This window comes from Prionailurus bengalensis, chromosome E1 (genome assembly GCF_016509475.1).
Source record: "Prionailurus bengalensis isolate Pbe53 chromosome E1, Fcat_Pben_1.1_paternal_pri, whole genome shotgun sequence".
NCBI lineage: Eukaryota > Metazoa > Chordata > Mammalia > Carnivora > Felidae > Prionailurus > Prionailurus bengalensis.
Window position 1 is genome coordinate 6352064 of NC_057347.1, and position 22188 is coordinate 6374251.

A 22188-nucleotide genomic window follows, 5' to 3' on the forward strand; every position below is an offset into this window, starting at 1 on the left:
CTTATAATTTTTTTTTAATTTGAGAGGGAGGGGCAAGCGGGGGAGAGGGGCAGAGGGAGAGAATGAGAGAATCACAAGTAGGCTCCATACTCAAGGCAGAGCCTGACTCTGGGCTCAATCCCATGACCCTGGGATCATGTCCTGAGCCGAAATCAAGAGTTGGATGCCCAGGGGCACCTGGGTGGCTCAGGTGGTTAAGCGTCCAGCTCTTGATTTTGGCTCAGGTCATGATCTCATGGTTTGTAGAATTGAGCCCCACGTTGGGCTCTGTGCTGACAACACAGAGTCTGCTTGGGATTCTCTTTCTCTCTCCCCTTCCCCCACTCGCATGTGCATTCTCTCTCTCTCTCAAAAAAAAGTTGGATGCCCAAACAGCTGAGGCTCCCAGGCACCCCTCTTCCTTACGATTTTCTTAATAACACTGTCTTTTCTCTAGCTTCCTTTATTGTGAGAATACAGTATGTGATGCACACAATATACAAAATGTGTGTTCATCAATTGTGTTATTATTGGCAAGGCTTCCGGTCAGCAGCAGGCTATTCGTAGTGAAGTTTTAGGGGAGTCAAAAGTTATATGTGGATTTCTGACTTCCCCCGGGGGCAGAGGTCAGCACTCCTAACCCCTGCGGTGTTCAGGGTCGGCTGTAATTATGCCAGAGTTACTAGTTTTCCAGTGAATTATCAGCGGAAAGAAAATGGAAGAAAGGAGAACCTCTCCCATCTCTAAATTCTGCTCTTCTGATTCTAACACCAATCAGGTGTTTCCCTCCAGGAACGCCCAGGAGTCTTGGTGGCCGTTCTAAGATTTTCTTACCAACCTCTTCCCTGCTGCAGCCACTCCTTACCCCTTCCCAACAGTCCCTTGGCGTGGAGCATGGGTTTCAAGGAGGTGGAGTGGGGGTAGGGGGGAGAATCAGCCTCAGAAGAGTGAAATAAATTAAAGTGTCCAAGAGCCCTCAGGAATCCAAACATAGCAAAATTATTATGTTTAATGTAAAAAATTAAACTTAAAATAATTCTGCTCTGTGTTTAATAACAGGTATGGCTCAGCGAAGCCAAGTCAGCTAGGTCCCCTCGGCCAGGCAGCCTGACTTCTCTTAGCGAAAAGATAAAGCAAATGAGTGCTCTTGAAGGTTCATAAAATCTATCACCTGCGAAAGAATGCAAACTGTGTAAATATCCAGGTTTTAAAATAAAATCCCCCAAAGCCAGCACTGCAGAATGAGGTCAGCTTGGTCTGGCGGGGCCTCAGGTGCCGTGGGGTGGCGCGTCTTATGACCAGAACATCCGTGACATGTAGACACAGGCTTTGCCTCGAGATTGTATATTGAAACCACGAAAGCAGAGCTCCTATAGCTCAAGTTTATAGAAATAGGTGACAGTGTTTGAAGTAGCTTAGTTGAGACTAAAACAGTCTGACATCACAGGCTTGGGGAAGATGATGGAAATTTCTTAATTTCTGTGGAAAATCGAAAAAAAACAATTTTTTTTATCAGGTGTTCAGGCCTGACCACCCAAGTGCTGCTGCTGTTCTGTTTCTGGTTTTGGAAAATTACATGGAAATATAGAGACCCTGCTCAGGATATTAGCCACATTTCTCATTCCACGTATCAGACCGTGCTGGTTGTTTTCTGTTCGCCCACTCTGCCCCAGTTCCTTCTCCATCCGTCTGTGCTTTGCTTGGTGCTCAGGAAACTGATCCCAGTGGGTCAAATGACCTGGGCTCCCCTCCCCTCTGACTTCAGCTGATTTTGGCCAATGGGAGCCACCAGCAGGAGGAGGGAGAGGGCAGGTACCATTCCCCAGAGGGCTCTTCCTCCCTGCCTCCAGCTCCCTGTAGGCGCTCCCACACAATTCCTGCCCATTGTCCCTTTTCAGCCAAGGTAAAAGGTAAATTTTCCACTGGGTGACTCAATACAGACCCATACTATTTCCTGTAGGACCTGTTTCTTTTTTCTTTTAATTCCCAACTCCTAGTCTCTTTTCCCAGACAGAAATCTGGAGGTGTGAGAATTGACAGTTTTGTTAATGTTTGTTTATTTTTGACAGGGAGAGAAAGAGAGAGAGACAATGTGAGGGGCTAGGGGCAGAGAGAGAGGGAGACACAGAATTTGAAGCGAGCTCCAGGCTCTGAGCTGTCAGCACAGAGCCCGACGCGGGGCTCGAACTCACAGACTGTGAGATCGTGACCTGAGCCGAAGTCTGACGCTTAACTGACTGAGCCACCCAGGAGCCCCGGACCTATTTATTTTCTATAAGGACCCAGGGTGATAGGCACACTTGCCTCTTAGCCTTAAGCTCCTGGTCAAGGGTTTCTGTGTCCTTGTCTTAATTTGGGTATAATAATACCATATTGATTGTGCAGAGGATGATGGAGGTAAGCTTGTATTGATTAGAACAACAAGAGAAACAGATCATTTCTTTCCATCTTTCAAGCATTTTTTTTCTGCATATTCCTTCCCATCATTTGTTGATGGTAAAAGGAAACAGTGTTTTATTTTTATTATTTTCTTTTTTCCATTTCTGGACTAAATTCATCATCATCATCATACCCGCTTTTCATAGCAAGGTCAAGCATTTCTAATCAGTATTGCATATGGTCAAATTCATGTTGTCTGAGCGTATCTGTAACTGCTTCTTGGGTTCCTATTGCCACTGATAGTGTTGGGGTCATTTGGGAAGCCTCTTTTAGCTTAAAGCGGAGGCTGCCTTGGGGGGAATGCCAGTCTTTCAGGGATTCTCTGCCCAGTTCCTTAGAATCATCCTTATTCCTCTCCTCTGATCAGGTTTGTATATCAGGATAATGGGAGGTATATGCATCATCATGACAGCGCCTCAAGAGGCCTTGGGTCCATGACTGTCTCTGGGTCTACCCTGGTCCCTGCCCTGGGTGGACTGATGTGGTCTGGCCCCTGGGCACCCACATATCAGTGGCCACTCACGTAGGTCCAGTCCCATCTGGCCTTGTGGAGCATCATGCTGTACTTATTGTTATTCTGGTCCTGCCCTTTGGTCATAAAGTTTCTGCATTCCGTTCTGACCCCTCTGCTGATGTACTGAAACTTTCATCCCCTCTATACCCACCGTCAGAACGTAAAGGACCTCTAACACCTTCCACACCATATACCGAGTATGGACAAGCCAGAGTCTACCTGAAGCCCATTTGTGTAAACGCCTGCCTCTGCTCGTGGGCTCCATTTTGGTCTGGCACCCAGTTAAACCTGAAGCATTGTGCTTAAAATGGTCCCCACTTTGTGGCCAGAGAAGTGAGGAGCAAGCTGCCTTGCAATGGGATAACCCCAACTTTTTTTTTTCTTTTACTCTATTAATGCTCTGCCAAGGATTGTGAACTCAAAGGGGTGGTCAGGACTCATGCTATGACTTCTTGTTCCTTCTCCTCGTCTTTCCTGTACAGCTCTTCCTCCTGCACAGAGATGTATCCTCTACTCCCTCCTGAGGCATTTCGGGGGCTGCTTGCTTGGGGTATTGGGTTTTATCTGCTTGGAAATTACAGTAAAACTTGATATCTGAATTTCCAAAGTCTGCTTTTAATGGGTCAGCGGAACTTTGGCAGTTGGTAATCTTTTTCATTTCTGATTTCATTTCTTGAAGGACTAGCTTTCAAGATGATCATTTCTGTAGGAAGAGCTTAGAATTGGAGGGAGTCTTGTGGTCTTAGTTCTCCCTACCCCCCTCCTTCCCTCCCTCCCGTTTTTCTTCCCTTCTTTCTCCCTCACTCCCTTTTCCTTCCTGACTTCCTTCCTTCCTTCCTCTTTCCTTCCTCTCTCTTACATTCCTCCCTCTCTCCTCTCTCCCTCCCTCTTTCTTTTTTTCTTTCTTTCTCTCTCTCTCTCTCTTTCTCTCTCTCTCGACCAATATTGATTGAGGGCCCACTATGTTCACTCAATGCCTATTTCACTTGCAGTACAAAATAGTGTCCACCGTTGTGTTTTGAAAGTGGCCTTATGCCCATACTGGGTGTGTTCCATCAAGGAGAATGGGACCCAAATCAAAATTACTGTCAGACATTTTGGTAGGATTTGGTTTTTTTCCTCATAAGAGCCAGATCCCATGTGTAACTTTAATTGGAGCCTGGAAATGTTTTCATTACATTATAGACACACAGATTTTTATAAACATGTGTTTAGATCCAAGAGAGGAGAGAAGAGGCAATCGTTGGAATCTTCTGGGCAGGGGGAGGGGTGGACAGTGTAATCACAGAATGTGATGATAGTAAAGCGGTGCGTCATCTTCTTCGAGAAATGACCGCACTAAGGGATGTTTTGATGGTGAATCCATAGCATCCATGCCTGTCTTCTTCTCGTGGTCACTTCTGGAGTTCAGACCCTCAGCCCCTTCCTTGCCCCATAACATCAGCCTCCCTGCTTTTCCCGTTCCCAGCCGCCCAGGATTCCCCACCGATCTGGGTTCTGTTGTGCAACCAGAATCATCTGGGGAAGAGGGTGGACCTAATTTTAGAATTTAGTTTGGCCCTTATAAGCAGAAAATTTTTAAATTCCAACCACATTTTTTGAAGCCGGGGGGCTGCTATTGAGAGCCGGGTGACTCAGGAATGGGCCATTTCTTATTCCCTACAAGTGTAGAAGGGAGTGAGGAACAGGATGGCCAAGGGCTTTGCAGCAATGGAGAAGCAGGATACAGCCTTGAAAAAGTGAGGAGCAGGTAGGAAAGTACCTCTCTTCCACCTTCAGAGCTGACTAGTGCTGGAAATCTCAGCCGCTCTCAGGGGCCAGGCAGGTGAAGTATATGAGTGTTGCAGGAAATGACCCGCACTGGTGGACCAGGGAAAGCCTGACTCATCCAGAGGGACTGCCATCACTCAGCTCCAGCCGATGGAAATCTTTCAGTTTTTTTTTTTCCCAAAGAAGCTGGAAATACGGGGTTTTTATGTGAAATTTTATCATTTTTGCATACCAAACTCTGTGCTCTGGATTTGGCCCCGTCTGGGACTTCCAGTGTGTCATTTCTGGTATAGACTACTGTATCTGAGACGAGGTGGTGGTGATGTGTGTGTGTGTGTGTGTGTGTGTGTGTGTGTGTGTGTGTGTGATTAAACAGTTATGTTCTAGAGAACTAGAGGGTTAAAATCTGTAAGTCACCTTGGAGATGAAAGGCCTGGAAATGCTCCCTCCTTCTCAAAATGCTCTTCCTGAAGTTCCCTTCATCCCTGCCCATTCCCCTCCCCCACACAGAGGCACACCAGGGACAGAGTATTCTGTGGGACAGGGAGCGCCAAGGCTGTGGAATTTTCCTGCTCCCACCCCCTTTGATCACTTTCTAGCTTACGTAACTCAGACTTGGGGAGATGTACCACTGAAGGAAAGGCTGTGACTTGTGGGACATCACCAACCCAGCTGGACATGGGGCGGTATTTCTAGAAAGCTGGATATAAAGTCTCACAGTGGAGATTAGGAGTTATTTTTTTGAGTTTATTTATTTTGAGAGAGAGAGAGAGAGAGAGAGAGAGAGAGAGAGAGAGACAGCATGCGAGCAGGGGAGGGGCAGAGAGAGAGAGGGAGACACAGAATCCGAAGCAGGCTCCAGGCTCCGAGCTGTCAGCACAGAGCCCCATGTGCTCAAACTGATGAACCATGAGATCATGATTGAGTAGAAATCAACAGTGGGCACCAACTGAGCCACCCAGTCTTCCCATAGAATAAAGAGTTATTTTTGCAGAGAAAGGTCAACATAAGAATTGAGGAGCAAGGGGAAGAAGTGGGACCTCTCAGAGCTCCTCACTTGGGTTAGAAGAAAAGTCACATCAAACATACGTGTGTGAGTTTCTCCCCACGTGATGGTTTCAGTCTAATGGAGGAGACCCGTATTCAGTCCCCTAATTAATGAGGTAAGTGCAGAACGAGGTCCTAAGACTGTGGATGGACAAAAGAGACTGACCTAGCCTGGGGTGAGGAGAGTGGGCATCAGAGAAAGCCTCCCCAGGAAGTGGAGGGAGATGGGGTGGGGGGAGAACGGAGGGGTTAGCCCCGAGGCAGGGGAGGGGGGGAGGGAGCAGGGAGCTATTACAGATGGAGGAACCACCATGTGCAAAGCATGTGCTGGGAAGAAACGTGGGTATTGCAAGAACTGACAGGAGATGAGAGTGGGCAGTGGGTCAGGAGCAAAGTGGAGCATAGTGGGGCATGACCGGGAGAGAAAACGGGGCTTCCCTGGGCAGGGACTTTCAACCCCGGAGCACAGGGCGGGGAGTCCAGCAAAGGTTTTTTTAAGTAAGGTAGGCACGCACTCAAGACTGCTATTGGAACGGATCATCCTGGCCTCGGTGTGAAAAACATTAGATCAGAAGGCAGAGCGAATGAATGCGGGAGCCCTTAGAAAAGTTCTTTAGGCTAATATGTTTTGGAATCTTATCATGTGCCAGATGCTGTTCTAAAAAGCAGCATTAACATACTGAATCCCCACACAGCCTTATGAGGTAGGTATTATACCCATTTAGCAGGTGAGGAAACAAAGGCACAGAGAGACTAGCTCTCCCAAGGTCAACCAGCAGGTGCAGTGCTTGGACTAGGGCAGTGTCAACAGAGCCGATGTGAAGGGGACAGAGCTGAGAGAGAGCTACTCAAGGGCTAAGCTCTGCAGGCGATGATGGGTGGAAATGGAGTGTGCGGGCTAAGCATTGCCAGTGGAGATTCCCAGCTACCTGGCTTATGCTGGACGATGGATGGAAGAAACACTCCTTAAAATTGAGTAACTGAAGAGCTGCCAGTCCCACAGCTAATAAGAGAAAGAGGCAGAATCCAATCTGGCTCTGGGGGGCTAGAATCTGTTCAACTGAGTAACATAAAAGATCAAATTGGCTTTACTGAAGGAGTCAGGAGTCGGGCAGATCCCATCTAGCGAATAGAAAGGAGCTCCATTGAACAGCAGAAAAGGAAAGGTTTTTTAAAAGGCAGAGAGGGAGTGGAAAAAAAGAAAGGATTGGCAAAGAATGCATTGTTTTAGGCAAAACTTGCCCTCCTAAGGGGAATGGAAGGGAGTCTATCAGTAAATTTCCTGGCGGTGACCACAAATGCCAGGTTGACAGGCTAAAGGTTACATTCCTGGGGGAGGTTGAGACTGTAGTTAGGTTAGATTCTAAGTTTTGGTTTGCTGCCATGAGGCCCTTAACATACGTGACTCCATTTTGGACCTGTGGTTTCTTTTTAAGGGCTCTTAACCAGCGCGATATGCCACATCTTTTTCTAAATATGTTGTGGGAAACGCAAGAGACATAGCACATTCCAAGGCAAAGAGCATCGTTAAAACCCTCATTAGAAAATTTTCTTTCCTCCCGAAGTCTTCTTGGACCACCCACTGCCAGTCACGTTTCCCCGTGTGACAGTGTAAGACCTTATTAATAATAAGGCTCCTAGAAAGGGTAACATAATCCAAAGTTTATTTGGTCATTTGATGTGTGATTTGGGTACCTAACTCCTCCCTGTACCTTAGTTTCCTCGTTTCTCTATTATTTTACTTTCTCATGGGATTTTTGTTTACAAGGATTAAATGAATCTATCATCTATCTATCTATCTATCTATCTATCTATCTATCTATCTATCTATTTACCTATTTACCTACCTACCTATCTATGTATCTATCATATCTATCTGTGTGTCTATCATCTATCTACCTATCATCTATCTATCTTCCTACCTACCTATCTATCCATCCATCTATAGCAATCAGTCAGTCATGTATCTATATCTTAGAACAGGATCTGGTATATAGTAAGCAGTATGCAAGTGCTTGCTACTGTTATTTCTGTTGTTATTGTTATTAACGGTATTAGCATTTGTTTTTACTCCGGTTGTGCCGGCTGCTTTAACACACCCTCCCCTTCCCTTGCTTTGCTTTCCAAGAATTCTGTTAACTTTCATTCCTTGTACTCCCCTGCCCTGCCCAACTCTGGATATTATATCAGGACTCCTCATTTTGTGGAGATTGTTTGTAAACTTCTGTGTGGTGATCATCGACAGTCTAAATGCCCCGAGGGAGGTCTGACATTGTGGCTGCACTCCCCATCTAAACTGTCCAGCTATTTCAAGTGCCTTGAATCTCTCTTCACTTAGAATCCAGGGCAATGGTCATTTCTCCTCGGTTTTGGAATTAATGGAAATGTGGGGACATCAGATCCGTTTTCTCCATTAAGCCCTGGATAAATGCCTCCGCTTTTGTTCTGTGTAATCCTAAATCCATTAATTTATTGACTCAATGGGTGAAATCAAAGAGCATCTTTTACACGTAAGCACAAGGCTTTGCGGTGGGCAGGGTAGAGAGTGAAGACGGGAGCTTAAAATCTGGCTGACCCAGTTACACTGTGCACACGTGAGCAAGTACTTCAGGATGAAAGAACAGAGATACCACAATTTACAACATTTGTCTCTCCCTTCTGATTTTTCAAAGACATGATCATGACGAAAATAAGAGTTATCTGACATCTGTTGGGCTGTGTGTGTCAGGAACTGTTAAGCTCTCGGCCTTTATTATCTTTATTACTTGACTCTGGAAAAGGGGCGATCATGTGGGTGTTTTTGTCATCCCACTCAACAGAAGAGGAAACTGAGGCTGAGAGACATTAAGGGACTTTCCCAACACAGTGTTGGAATATTTGCGGTAGCAGTTTGAATATCATCTTTGAGGCCGGCAAATCTTCCTTATTGTCATTTTGCTTTGTGTATTACTGTTCTTCTCCATCAACAGTTCGCTGATGGTTACTTTCTTTGACAGCTTCTCTTGTAGCTTTTCTCCATGTGTCCTTGATCTCTCAGAGTACTTCCTTCCCTGTGAAGCTGTTTCTTCACCCTTCACTGATTTAGCATACATTCATTACATATTTACTCTGAGTGAATTAATTCCTAAGAATTTCTCTATTTATAGGAAACGATCTAGATAGATAGGTCAGAGTTCTTTGAGTGGCTTCATGTAAGTGAATCTGGCAACCACTAGGAGGAAGTGCCCACTTAGGGACAGTGTTTGCAAACTTTGGTCCAGCAATCCAACTAAAAGAGCAAAATGTAAGTTTTTGAAAACAACGAAAAGAAAAAAGATAAAAGAGAGGAGAGAGAAAGAAGGAGAAGGAAGGAAAGTGAAAGAAAGAAAAAAAGGAAAGAGAAGAAGGAAGGAAGGAAGGAAGGGAGAGAATACACTAGTAGTATTCAAATCAAAGAGTGAATATATCGTCTCACATCCATAATCTTGGAGCATCATCTAGAAATCGAGGAATGGACCACTGTAGGAATCAACACATAATATCAGCACCTTAAGCACAACAGAAACTATATGGAGGGAAGAAGATGTTAGAAAAACCCCACTGTTATGCCCCAAACCAAGGGAAGTAGCTTAAGGAGAGTGAAGAGGCAATAAACCAACCAACCAACATGAAACAACATAAACAGCAATCTCTTTGGAATGGATGTTCTTCCCAGTTACCGTGGCTTAACTGTGAACCAAGAGGGGCTGGAAAAAGAAAACGACTCTGACTTACTGAGCGGTTTCTACCTGGATGGGAGAAGAGAAGCACATTTGCCAGCGCTAATTATCTCTAACAATAAAGTGAGGTGCATCAGGAAGAAAAGACGAAAGAGAAAAGAAAGAATCCCAGAGCCGGGGAAAGAGTGGGTATGCACGGACGAGATGCACACAGTCCCCTGTATGTTAAAGTGCTCACTAATGGTACATGCACCCACTGGACATACACCTGGCTGGTAGGGAGTAGGAGTGGCTTTGGTTTACAGAAGAAGCAGTGGCCTGGGAGAGGATATGTTTACGACTTTCTCCGTTAGAAGCAAAGACCTGATGGCAATTTTTACATTGGGATAAAATTCCCAGACATACTAGGGCACAGACATGGGATATTTCCATAGCTAGGTAGGGGAAATATTAGCATAGGAAATTTTACAACTTTTTTTTTTTTTGAGAGAGAGAGAGGGAGGGAGCAAGCGGGGAGGGGCAGAGAGAGAGAGAATCCCAAGCAGGCTCTGTGCTGTCAGTGCAGAGCCCTACGCAGGTCTCGAACTCATGAACCACGAGATCATGACCTGAGCTAAAACCAAGAGTCGTACACTTAATGGACTGAGCCACCCAGGCGCCCCTACAACTTTATAATGCAGAGTAGCAGAGACAGAATTCACCTGTTATAAATGTGGATGGCATCAGATAATCCTCCCCCTGTTCCTCTCCACCACCATGGAAGGAACGATAAAGCACATCCTTACAGAACATCCACCCAGAGCTTCCTACCAGGAAGATGAAAGGCATGAATAGAAACCACAATGGCAGCCATGCACAAATACAGTGAGCTCCCCCACCCCTTAAACTCATGTAAGAAATGTAGCATGTGGGGCGCCTGGGTGGCTCCGTTGGTTGGACGTCCTACTTCGGCTCAGGTCATGATCTCACGGTTTGTGGGTTCGAGCCCCGCGTCAGGCTCTGTGCTGATAGCTCAGAGCCTGGAGCCTGCTTCAGATTCTCCGTCTCCCTCTCTCTCTGCCCCTCCTCTGCTCACACTCTCTGTCTCTTTCTCATCTCTCTCTCTCTCAAAAATAAATAAACATCAAAAAAAATGTAGCATGCAAAAGGTTGATTAAAAATCCATTCCTATTTTTAAGTCCTGCTTAGTGGTCATTCAGATACAAAAGGCAGCACTCTGGTGCATTCACATAATCGAGGACTCAGAGAATACAGTTCACACAAGCAAAGGTTTTTAGGATTTCCAGTTACATGTGAATTTCAGATAAACAATGAATAATAGCTTAAGATAAGTGTGTCCTGCATATTGGATGCTATATACTTACACACACAAAAAAATCATTCATTGTTTATCTAAAATTCGTACTCCACCGGGAGCTTTGTAATTTTATTTGGTGTATCTGGCAACAAAAATGCAACTTCATTTTGAACTGTCTATTTTATGAGAAAATTTAGTTATTTAAGTGCTAAATTGACAGGAGAAAAAAAGAAAAGAGGATGGGGGCGCCTGGGTGGCTCAGTTGTTGAGTGTCCGACTTGAGCTCAGGTCAAGATCTCGAGGTCCGTGAGTTCGAGCTGGACCATCGGGCTCTGTGCTGACAGCTCGGAGCCTGGAGCCTGCTTCAGGTTCTGTGTCTCCCTCTCTCTCTCTCTGCCCCTCCCCTGCTCACACTCTGTCTCTCTCTGTCTCTCAAAATGAATAAATGTTAAAATTTTTTTTTTAATTTTTAAAAAAAAAAGAAAAGAGGACAAAGCTGGACTCTATGTGTAGATCCAGGGGGAAAGGAGTGAAAATTATCATTTCAGAGAAAGGTAGAAGTCTCACTAACCTTGAAAGCACACAATATTAGTACCCATAGGTAAACGTGTGTGTGTGTGTGTGTGTGTGTGTGTGTATGTATATATATATATATATGTATATATACATACACACACATATATATACACAAATACGTGTGTGTGTGTGTATATATATATATACGTATATGTATATGTGTGTATATATAAAGATTCTCAGCTATCCTGACACAAATTGGAGAAGGGATGAGCTGTGGAGATAGTAAGTGAACTAATTTTCTGAACTTACGTAGCGAGAAGCTATCAGATGCTGCTGTAGGTTAAAGCTGGTTAAGGAAGCGTGAGTCAGAGGGGTGTCACAGGCTATATGACTTACTTGGGTTCCCAGGTCAGGGAAAGTATAAACCGTGATCTGAAGGTGCATTTGGCTGCAGAACATCAAGGCAGGTTCAATCTGACTTTTAGTAAATGAGATGTGTTGATTCACATAACAGCAAGGCCACCCTTTGTGAGCACAGCCATGGCTGGTTTGACTCCAGCTCAAGTATGGTCTCAGGGATCAGTGTCTTTTCCTCATTTGCCTTTCCTTCCTTGACATCAACTTGGGTGGGGGCCTTCCAGGGATTGTTGCAAACTGCCTGCCGACAACATCTGGGAGAATAGGCTTCCTCACCCAAATCTAGGGATCCCTAGAGAACATCATTGCTTTTAGGTCTTTCAGAAAGAGTGAAGAACTGTTTCTTTTGTTCTGTTTTGCTTTTCCCCAGAAGCTCTCAGAACCCACCACTACGTGTATCTTACTGGTATAAATTGGGTCACAGGTGCCATGTGATGCTGGCCAGTGAGTCTCTGTGTGTCTCTCAGTGTGATGCTGGTGTGAGTCTCATGCCATACTTTTGGAACTAAGGGTGGAGACCACTCTCCCCACAGCTGGGCTGTACTGGTGAGCAGGGGGTTCACAGATGAAAAGCTAAGGTCATCACCAAGATAATGGCAAATGGAGTTGGAGGAAACATCCACATGTCCACTGCAATCACCTTAATCACAACTGCTTTGAAAATCTATATGGAAGGTGCGTCTCTGACAATCTGTTGTCTTTCTTTAGGCTCATCTCACAGTTTCTCACCTGCCTGAAAATACAGCTTTTTCTTTCTTAATCCCCAGAGAGGGGTTGTTTGCCATGTTATAGAAAGAATGGATATCCAGAGATACTAGCCCCAAATCTAGCATGAGGGAACAGCAGATTGTCCCCTCCTATGACATGCACTTGGGGCATATGATCACTGAATGGAAGAGGAATGATCTTCACTATTTAAATAATTCTTGATCTTCCTCTCTTTGAAGAGCTTATCTAATAGAGTACATTTAGAGGAAGTATGCTGAAAATATGTTTACTGTCTAAAGTTATAACCCCCATAGGAACTAGAAAAAGAGTATAAACCTTATGAGTTATCAGGAAGAAAGATTTGGGGTTTGGGGGTTTTGTTTTGTTTTTACAAAAGAAGAAACAGAGACCAGAAAGCAAAAGATATCAAATTAAAAAAAAAAAAGATACCAAAAAAACTTTTTTGTAAAAAAGCAAGGACACATTAAAAGCAAAGTAAAAAGTAAGAAAGGTCAAAAACAAAAACAAAACCAGAAGGCATGGTACTTTATAATGGTGACTGTCACAAATCTAAATCCCATAGGATTGATAACACATAAATTTAGCAAAACCACCGAATAAAGAGAGGAAGCACTAGACAGAAACACACAGTAACATGCAACTTTCCCCATGCCTTTCAACATGACATTGCTTTAAACAGAGAGGAGTAAGCATATAGTGAATCTGACTAGTGTAACAAGGATAATATAATAAATGTATAACAAACTCCAGATCCCGATGAAACAGAAAATAGGCATTTTTTTCCAAGTGCCACAATGATATATGAGGACATTAAAAAAAACCCAATAAATTCGAATAAGTAGAAATAATACAGACCTCATTCTCTTAACTACATTTTAATAAAGCATAAAATAGCAAAATAGAGCCAAGCAAACAAAAATCCCAAGCACTTGGTAGTAAAAAAGAAAAAAGAAAAGTCTTCAGCTACTTTTGGATCAATGAGAAAATTGAAAGCAGAATTGCACATTTTCTTAAATAAAGTAACCATAAAAAATTGGGAAGAGAATACTATTGTGGGAAAAAGGGGCATTCATGGTCTTAAATACATCGTAAAATCTAGATTGAGAATTTAGCATTGAAATCATGGGGAAGAGAAAAAACTGGGAGTAATAAATAAAACCAGTATGTGTCAGGCAGTTAAAAAAAATTCAGCAGATAAATCTGTATTAATTAAGGAAAAATGGAGAAAGGAAATTTAGAAATAAGGCAAGCGAAACAAATACAGATAATGACATTGTTAACGAAACATAAGATACATTTCAAAAAAAAATTTTTTAATGTTTATTCTTGAGAGAGAGAAAGAAAGAGAGAGAATGAGCAGGGGAGAGGCAGAGAGAGAGAGAGGGAGACAGAATCAGAAGTGGGCTCCAGGCTCTGAGCTGTCAGCACAGAGCCCAGTGCGAGGCTAGAACTCATGGACTGCAAGGTCGTGAATTGGGCCGAAGTCAGACTTGTAACTGAGTGAGCCACCCAGGTGCCCCAAGTGGATACATTTTTAAACTCCAGGGGAAATTCAAACCCTGATATAAATAATGATTCCTCACTGCCCCCCTCACCTCCCTCCCGACTAGGGAAATTAGAAACAACCAAAATTGACCCCGGAAGAGAGAGAAAACCTAAATAGAACCACTATTCATGGACAAAATTGAAAAAGCTTTTAAAGATCTACCTTCACAAGAAGCATCAACTCCAGCTAGTTTCACAAGGGAATTCTCTGTAACTTTCAATTAACAGAAAGACCCGACACTATTACTTGTTTCAGAATATGGAGAATAGAACACAGAGAATGGGGAAAAGATTAGTTTTCAAGTTTTCCTTCAAAGTCACTATATAAGCACACACACACACACACACACACACACACACACACACCAGCAACTCCAGAGAACAGTATCAATTACATCCAGGCAAAAATTCTAATAGTATGTTAACAAATATAATTGACCAATGAAGTCATAGAATGCCCCCTCGCAATCAACTCCCATTTCCTTCTAGGAAAATAAGGTTGTGTACTAGAGATTTGTTGCCATCGAATTAGCATTTTAACTGGTCAGAGGGGGAAAGCATATTACCAGAATGCTTAACGGCGAAAATGTTTTTAAGATTAGTGTGCATTTTTAATGAAAACTATTTGGTAAAATAGTAATAGAGGGGTACTCCTTTACTATTTTATATCTACTCCCTTCCTCTGCTCAAATCCAGCCAAATGCTTACTGGAGAAGTTGTAGGAGTATGTCCATTTTCATGGAGATTAAGGTGAAGACCAGAGATGAAATCCTCCATTTTGCTCCAGAAAGTCGAGGCAAAGCAATTAAACAGGAAAATGGAATGATGAGGAGACACTTTAGCAAAACTGCTCTTTGAACATTGGGCACCTGAAAAATGCAAGAGGATAAACATGAAACCTATTAGAAGTAGATAATGCGGATATATCCAGATCAAAGGCTTTTTCCTTCATGTATATGATGATAGCTTCTCAGAAGGTATACAGATGTTAATAAAAATGACAATAACACTAATGTTTATGAAGTGCTTCCTGTGTGCAAAAACTCCTTTAGGAGCTTTAAATAGATGAATCCACTTAATGCTGGAAATCCATTTAATCCTTACAAATGAAAGAAGAAAATTGCCTTTGGAATAGCAGGAAGAGAAACTGCCTTATGTTGTGGTGGGGAGTGGTTAAGAGCCAGCTACCCAGGTATGATCTCCAGCAAGCTACTCCACCTGTCATGCCTTGGTTTCCATATTTGTAAACTGGAGATGTCAATACTAAGCATCTCATAAGGTTGCTGTGAAATTAAATAAGTTAATACATGTAAGGTGTTGACAACGGTATCTAAGTGTTAGCTATCATTGTTATTAACAGTAAACCTAGCAAGAAATGTGTATGGCTGAGATGATGAAAGCTTTAAAATTCTTACCAATGGATATAAGTTTTTCTTCATTTATTTAGTACAATGTAATGTCCACAGATTGTTGTGACATTAACTGAGCATTTAATGAACATTAATAGCAAATCACCCAAAACACTAGTTCAAGTGATTTGCAATGACTCTGAGCCCTGTCCTTGAGGAAATAAGGAAGCCTCACATAATGAGTCAAGGGCCTTGTGATGAACACACATTTTCATGACCAAGGAAATGTAATTAAGTGGAAGAATAAAGCTTCCCTGGCAGTCTGATTGCTACTTTACCAATTCACAGTTAAATCAAGAAGAAACCGAATTTTAGGGACTAGTCTTTGCTAAGTTCAAGCAGACTTTTAAGACTGCCACTTCTGTTTTTCACTTCTGTGAGATTTCTTTGTTAGCTTAAAGTGTGAAAGACTATTTTCCATGCATAAAGTTCAGTATTACAACCTTGAACTTCTGAACTTTTTCAAGATTGCTCCAAATCCCTTGCAGCGTGTTATTTTTTTTTTTCTTAAAAAATATTTCAGGGGTGCCTGGGTGGCTCAGTTGGTTAAGCGTCCAACTTCAGCTCTGGTCATGATCTCACAATTCGTGGGTTTGAGTCCTGGGTTGGGCTCTGTGCTGACAGCTCAGAGCCTGGAGCCTGCTTTGGATTCTGTGTCTCCCTCTCTCTCTGCCCCTCCCCAACTCATGCTCTATCTCTCTCTCCCTCAAAACTAAATAAACATTAAAAAAGATTAAAAAAATATTTCAGAATGCACTTCTTGCCACCCCCCCCCCACATTTCAGTATTACAAAATTTGATTAATTACTAGATTTGATGCATCAGAGATTCAATATTTAATTCTAAAATGCAATGCAAGTATACCATTTTTAAAGAACTCATTGAACATCTATTGAATGTAAAGTGTTGAAATCGTTTAGATCTAGACCCCCAGACACAGACTCAAGAAGAGTTGGGGGAAGCAGCAATAAACTATGCAGCTACACTCTACCTCCATAACGTTGTTGAAAAAAGCTACATGCTCACCTTGCCATTATTTCCTATTGACATTTGTCCTAGGAGATTTCTTCTAAATAATAGATTTTTTAAATATATTTTTTTAATGTTTATTTATTTTGAAGAAGAGAGAGACAGAGTGCAAGCAGGGGAGGGGCAGAGAGAGAGGGAGACACAGAATCAGAAGGAGGCTCCAGGCTCCGAGCTGTCAACACGGAGCCCGATGTGGGGCTCAAACTCAAGAACTGCGAGATCATGACCTGAGCTGAAGTTGGAGGCTTAACCGACTGAGCCACCCAGGTGCCCCAGAATAATAGATTTTTTAAAAGACATTTTTAGGTTGAAAGCAAAATTGAATGGAAAGTACAGAGATTTCCCATATATCCCCATACCACCTGCCCACACATATAGTCTTCCCCACCACCAATATTTTCCATCAGAAAGGTACATTTATTACTATCAATAAACCTGTCTTGACACATCATTATCACCCAAAGCCCATAGTTTACATTAGGGTTCACTCTTGGTATTATACATTCTATGGGTTTTGACAAATGTAAAATGCCATGTATCTATCATTACAGTATTCAGAATAATTTCATTGCCTTATAAGTCCTCTGTACTCTGCTGATTCATCCCTCCCAACTCCCCATCCCCTGGAAACCCACTGATCTTTTTATTGTCTCCATAGTTTTGCCATTTTCAGTGGAATCGTACAATATCATACAGTATTTTTCTGACTGGATTTTTCACCTAATATACATTTAAGTTTCTTCTATGTCTTTTTGTAGCTTAATAGCTCATTTCCTTTTTTAATTTTGAATAATATTCCATTGTCTGGATGTACCATAGGTTATATATTCATTCATCTACCAAAGGAAATTTCTTTTACTTCCAAGTTTTGGAAATTATGAATAAAGCTGCTAAAAATATCCATGTGCAGCGTTTTGTGTTGACTTAAGTTTTCAGCTCATTTGGGTAAATATCAAGGAGTGTAATTGCTGGATTGGTAAGAGTATGTTTAGTTTTATGAGAAACTGCCAACATGGCTTCCAAAATGGCTGTACCATTTTCCATTCCCACTAGCAATGAATGAGAGTTCCTTTTTTTTTTTTTTTTTTTTTTTTTACATCTTCGCCACCACTAGGTGTTGTAAGTGGTTCAGATTTTGGGCACTCAAATAGATGTGCAGTGGTATCTCATTATTGTCTTAATTTGTGATTTCCTAATGACATATGGTGTTGAGCACCTGAATATGCCTATTTATTTTCCATCTGTAGATCTTTTTTTGGTAAGGTGTCTGTTAAGTTTTTTTGACTCACATTTTAATCATGTTGTTTATTTTCTTATTGTTCAGTTCTAACAGTTCTTTGTATATTTTGGATAGCAGTCCTTTTTCAGATATGTCTTTTGCAAATATTTTCTCCCAGTCCATGGCTTGCCTTCTCATTCTTTTAACAATGTTTTTCACAGAGCAGAAAATTGTAAATGAAGTCCAGTTACTTAAGTTTTTCTTTCGCAGCAGATACTTCGTTCCTACGGTGTTGTATCTAAAACGTCATCACCAAACCTAGGGTCTTCTAGATTTGTGTCCCGTGTTATCTTCTAGGAGTTTTATAGTTTTGTGTTTTACAGCTAGGTCTGTGACCCATTTTTATTTTCGTAAAAAGTGTAAGGTCTGTGTCTAGTCTCATTTTATTTGCATGCGGATGTCCACATGTGTTCTAGCACCATTTGTCGAAAAGACTACCTTTGCTTCATTGTCAAAGAGCGGTTGACTGTATGTATGTGGGTCTATTTTTGGGCTTCCTATTCTGTTTCATTGTTCTGTTTGTCTCTACTGTTGCCAATACTACATCAGTACTGATTCCTATAGCTCTGTAGTAAGTCTTATAGTCAGATAGTGTCATTCCTTTTTGTTCTTCTCCTCCCATACTGTGTTTGTTGTTCTGGATCTTTTATCTCTTCACATGAACTTTAGAATCAGTTTGTTGATACCCATCAAATAATTTGCTGGCGTTTTGTATTGGGATTGTGTTGAATCTACAGATCAAGTTGTGAAGAACTGACGTATTAATGATATTGAAGCTTCCTATCCATGAACATGGAATATTTGTCCATTTAGTTAGTTCTTCTTTGATTTTTTTTCATCTGTTTTGTAGTTTTCCTCATCTATCTTATAGATATAATGTTAGATTGATACCTAAACATTTCATTTTGGGAGATGCTAATGTAAATGGTATTGTGTTTTTAATCTCAAATATTATGTGTTCGTTGGTGGCATATAGGAAAGTGTCTTTTGTATTTTTTTTTTCAATTTTTTCAGTGTTTATTTATTTTTGAGAGACAGAGACAGAGCATGAGTGGGGGAGGGGCAGAGAGAGAGGGGAACACAGAATCCGAAGCAGGCTCCAGGCTCTGAGCTGTCGGCACAGAGCCCGATGCGGGGCTCGAACCCACGAACCGTGAGATCGTGACCTGAGCTGAAGTCGGACGCTTAACCGACTGAGCCACCCAGGCGCCCTATGTGTCTTTTGTATTTAAAGATTTTTTTTTTTTAACATTTATTTATTTTTGAGACGATGCAAGAGACAGAGTGCAAGCAGCGGAGGGACAGACAGAGGGAGACACAGAATCCGAAGCGGGCTCCAGGCTCTGAGCTGTCAGCACAGAGCCCGATGCAGGGCTAGAACTCACCAACCATTAGATCATGACCCGAGCCGAAGTCAGATGCTTAACTGACTGAGCCACCCAGGCACCCCTCTTTTCTATTTAAACTTGATCCCACAACCTTGCTACCATTACCTGTTAGTTCCAGAAGTGCTTTTGTCATTCTCTTTCATTTTCTAAACAGATGATTATGTCATCACTAAACAAAGACAATTTTATTTCTTCCTTCCCAATCCATATACATCTTTCTACACTACTTTGTGATTTACTTTAGTTTTAAATTCTTTTTTAGTAAAACTTGTATTTTTAATTCATGGAGAAAACTACCCTTTAGATTTCAATGAGTCATACTTTTGCATTTCCCTATGCAAGATTTATATATTTTTTTACAAGCACTGGATCTTTGTAATTTTTAAAAAATAATTTTTTCTAATGCGTATTTATTTTTGAGAGAGAAGGACACAGAGTGTGAGCGGGAGAGGGTCAGAGAGAGGAGGAGACACAGAATCTGAAATGGGCTCTAGGCTCTGAGCTATCAGCTCAGAGCCAGATGCGGGGCTCAAACTCACAAACAGTGAGATCAGAACTGAGCCAAGTTGGACGCTCAACTGGCTGAGCCACCCAGGTGCCCCGACCTTTGTAATTTTTTTTTAACTTTTTTTAAATGTTTATTTATTTTTGAGAGAGACAGAGACAGAATGCGAGTGGGTTGGGGGAGAGAGAGAGACGGAGACACAGAATCCGAAGCAGGCTCCAGGCTCTGAGCTGTCAGCACAGAGCCCGATGCGGAGCTAGAACTCACGAGCTGCGAGATCATGACCTGAGCCAAAGTCGGACACTCAACCGACTGAGCCACCCAGGCACCCCTGTAATTTTTAATATACTCTCACACTTTGCTTTCAGTAAGATACATCTGTATGACATGAATTTTGTAGTCATTTTTTTTTTTGCTTTTAATTTTCATCATGGATCATTACATCCTTTCTTTTACTTAACTTGAATAATCTTACAATGAATTCCATTTCCATCTACTCTCTTTTATGAAGATGGAAATATTATCAAATTCCAATCATTCCTTCATGGAGATTTGGCAAATATTACTTGTGTTATAGGATCTGAAATATACACCAGTCCTTAGAATTAACAGGCTCTCTCATCCCACGCTGTCCCTCACAATTACTATCAACTAATTTCTTGGATTGCTCACATTTTTCAGAACTCAGTAAGTCACAGAAAATTTATCCCCCTGTTGGGGAATCTCTACTTACTAGAAAATTCTTTATCAAACTGAGCCAAGATCTGCCACTCTGAAAATTTTGCCTCTCGGAATTTTGCTGTCCAGATTCATAAAGAACCAGCTCCATGTATCTCCCACCTGTTAAGCTCTTTGTACATTTGTAAACCACTGTCATTGCTTTTCCTTCACTTTCTCTTTTTTTTCCAAGTTAAACATGCCTGTACCTTGAAATTACTCCTTAGAAGAGATGACTTCCAATTCTCTTTACCATTTTGGTTCCTCCACTCTAGAAACCATTTTTTTAACTTACAAAATATAAAAACCGTAGTGTGTGATTCCTTAAGACAACCTGTCTCATCCCGATTAGGTTACTTTAGTGTTAGAAGTGCCTGTTTAAGAGTTGATTGATAGTAAGTGGTGCCCACCAAGGGAGTGAACTTTGAGAAGCAGGTAGGTGAGGCATTATTATCTCTTATTTTACAGATGACTTACTTGGAGACGATCACGTGCCAAGGGTTGGAGGTAGAATTCAGAAAGTTTTCCAGACTGCACCTGCACTTAGAGAATGTTTTAGACAATAAAGCCTCAACAATGGTTTGTATATGCTCTTGGTAGCATATCGCAATGGTACAAGGGAACCCTGAGATTAGGAGTAGGTTTATACTCAAGACTTGGTATGCCACGTACTTCCTCACAAGAACCAGAATGACTAGAACTTGGCAAAGGAGATGCTCATTTGCGAGCCTGACTTATGAAAGTCTTCCTCCTCTGATGTGTGCAGTAATCCCACTACACAGTGTTTGTTGATAAATTTAATGCAAGTTTTGTTCTCTTTTCGTATGTGGCTGTTATTATTACCACTCACAGTGTGATTGATAACATAATTTCTCCAAAGAGCTACAGAATGTGGGAAGAAATCTTAGTGCTTCAACCCCTTAATTTTTTTTTTATAAATAATAAAATAGGACCTTTGGGAGATAAAGGTGACTTGGCTCAGAGTTTCTTAACCTTCTATCTTCTACCTTCAGTGCGCTCAGAGAATTGCATTCCCTCTAAATAGCCCTGATGTGGAGCAGAGTGATGGAGGGATCAGAAACCAGCAGAGAGGGGGAAAAAAGCATCAGCAGGGAGTAAGCAAGGAGCTGGAGAATTCGCAGAGTTTTATAAACTTTAAATTCCCAACTGCTACACTATAATTCTGTCTTGGGAGTCCATTATAAGGAAGTCATTTTGGTGAGTTGGATGAGGTCCATGGAAGATGTGCCTTGACATCTAATTTGTGTGTTATAGTGAGATGCCATTAAGATTCTCACAGCCTCTTTGGAATGTGGGGAGGGAGGATGTGTTTATTTTATAATTCCACAGTTAATGTTTCTGGTGTCTAGAAGCTTCTACTCATTCATTCACTCATTCACTCAAACACATTTGATGAATGCCTATATCCATTTGGTACAACACGCTGTGTTAGATGTTTTGCATTTAACATTGAATAATTCAAGTCTTGAATTAAACCATTAAGGTAAAGAAATCAGTTCTTTCCTGCAAATTAAGAAGGCTTGCTTTTTAAACTGGCTTGTTTTACGGTTGAGTCAGAACACTAGCGAGCTGAAAAAAATACCTGTTTTGCTTAGAAATTCAGTGCCCACATAGAGTCATCAAGAGAGAACTCTAACATAGCAATTCTTCTTCTGGTATTATCCTAAAGATATACTTGCACATGTCCAAAAAGATGTAATATACGAGATTATTTTTATATCTTTTTTTTTTTAGTGGAAAAAAAAGGTTCAAGTCAACTAAATATTCAGTAATGGGAAACTGGTTAAACAATGGATATACGATGGAAAAAATATGCATATGTGTAACAGAACTAGTATATGTATGTATGATAGAGAATTATCTCCAGAAGATGTAGATATTATCTA